The 2,360-nt window shown below is 38.2% G+C and overlaps 1 pseudogene; it reads left to right on the top strand.

The window, feature by feature from the left end:
• Positions 1–780: 780 nt before the first annotated feature.
• Positions 781–2,360, top strand: part of LOC143552162 (G-type lectin S-receptor-like serine/threonine-protein kinase RKS1) — a 20,939-nt pseudogene continuing 19,359 nt past the window's right edge.

Consider the following 2,360-nt stretch of genomic DNA (forward strand, 5'->3'; position numbering starts at 1 on the left):
ATACGTTACCTTTTTGTACATCACTTACACTTACGTATTACACATGTGTAACAAAAATTCGAAAAAAAAATTGTTACGTTAAGTTTTTTCGAGTTCTTAAAACTCAAAGTGGTTCTCAAAAGAAATCAATCATATATATATATATATATATATATATATATATATATATATATATATATATATATATGCCTCCATGACATTCAATGTAGTTGAGAACACTAATTAATGAGGATCTGATCCAAGAGTTAAAGACTTTTTGGTGAATTAGCAGGACAAGGGGAATCGTGGCAGAAAAATCCAAACTTTAAACGAACATAACTTGGGCTAGGAATAGAGTTACGGAGCCCATAATAGCTTCCGAAAGGTGTTGACGAGCTGGATCATATTGCAATCAACAAAAAAGCAGTTTGACCAAATACTTAGACTTAAAATCCTTGATTAGTTGATTCCGAGCTCCGATTTCACCATTTAGTATAACCCCCAATTTATTCAATCTTTCGTACTTTCCATTTCTAACTAAACACACATAAACCATTGATTACCATAGTTTACATGTTTGTTTATGCACTCAGTTTCAAGTTTGTGCTGTTTATCTTTAATTTCAAATTTGGCAAATGTGCTATATAAAGAATCTCAATAATAGGACAACTCTTGTAATGGTTTTGGACTTAGTTTTTATCTAAAGTTATTATAAAAGTTAATCAGTTCTTATTTCCACTTCGGCTCTACATCAGATTTACACACATTCCTGTCTTCTCTTAAAAGTTGGTAACCTGATATGAATGATTTAGATTTTAAAAACCCAATCTCCTAGCCAGCTTTACAATAAATCATCGAACATATGACTTTTTACCAAGTCATGAAAGTGATGGCTCCCATAATCATCTATTTTTATTTATATATAATATGTTAATCAAGTCATGATTCTCATGTCTAGCTTCTTTTGAAACTATCAAACACAAAAAAAAAACATCTGGTCGGAAAACAAAAAACATGTATCAACAAAGAGGCATTCTAGTTTCTACATTAATCATTTTCATTTTTCAGTTTTGCTCATGTATCGACACGATCACCTTAACTCAGCCAGTTAAAGATGGGGATATTTTGGTCTCTAACGGAGAAACTTTTGCTCTTGGATTTTTCAGCCCCTCAAACTCCACCAACAGATACGCGGGTATCTGGTATAACAAGGTTTCTGAGCAAACTGTGGTTTGGGTTGCCAATAGAGACCGTCTGATTGCCAACTCGTCCGGTATCCTATCCATGGATGAAACCGGGAACCTCATCCTTCAAGAAAGTAATCAGAGTTTAGTGTTTTGGTCAACCAATGTGTCCAGGGTGGCGAATGGCGCGAATGATATCTTTTCGGCTGAGTTGTTGGATTCGGGGAACTTGGTGTTGTTTCAAGATCAAAAGAAAGATGTTTATTTATGGCAAAATTTTGATCACCCTTCAAATACCCTTCTTCCCGGTATGAAGTTCGGGTTAGACAGGAAAACAGGTTTGAACCGAGTGGACATCTTGGAAGTCTAGTGGGAATCCGGGTGTTGGGGATTATTCATATAAAATGGAATTGTTGGGTCAACTCAGTTATTCCTGTATAAAGGTATGACAAGAATTTGGCGGACCGGGTCATGGACCGGTCACAGATGGAGTGGGGTCCCGGAGATGACGCAAAATTACATCTTTAACGTGACATACATAAACAACACGGATGAGGTGGTGGTCGTTTACCTTATCCGAAACTCATCCATTATTTCAAGATTGGTGGTTAATGAGTTAGGAACCGTAGAGAGGCTTACTTGGCATGACACAGATCGTAAGTGGATCCGTTTTTGGTCGGCTCCAAAAGACCAGTGTGATGGCTATAACCATTGTGGTCCTTTTGGCATTTGTGATCCGTATAAATCAGGCACTTTTGAGTGTGACTGCCTTCCTGGATACGAGCCACAGTCACCACAGGACTGGTACCTAAGGGACGGATCCAAAGGATGTAAAAGAAAGATCGGGACACAAATGTGCAAGGTTGGAGACGGGTTTGTGGAGTTGGAACACGTGAAGGTACCAGACACAGCGACGACACATGTGAACATGAGTTTCGGATTGAAAGCGTGTCAAGAGTTGTGCTTGAAGAATTGCACATGCATTGGGTACGCAAGTGCTGATATTAGTAAAGGAGTTGATGGTGGAGGTTGTGTTACATGGTACGGGGACATGATTGATACGAGGACGTTTTCAGATGCAGGCCAATCTCTTTATGTACGTGTTGATGCAGCTGAATTAGGTACGCCATCAATTCTTTTCTCAAAGATAAAATTTCGCCCATATAAAAGACGCTTACTGTCTGCTGCTGATTCAAC

The sequence above is a fragment of the Bidens hawaiensis genome, unplaced genomic scaffold, assembly GCF_021521415.1.
Source record: "Bidens hawaiensis isolate Kalapana, Puna unplaced genomic scaffold, B.hawaiensis_p1.1 tig00016783_1, whole genome shotgun sequence".
Classification (NCBI taxonomy): Eukaryota; Viridiplantae; Streptophyta; class Magnoliopsida; order Asterales; family Asteraceae; genus Bidens; species Bidens hawaiensis.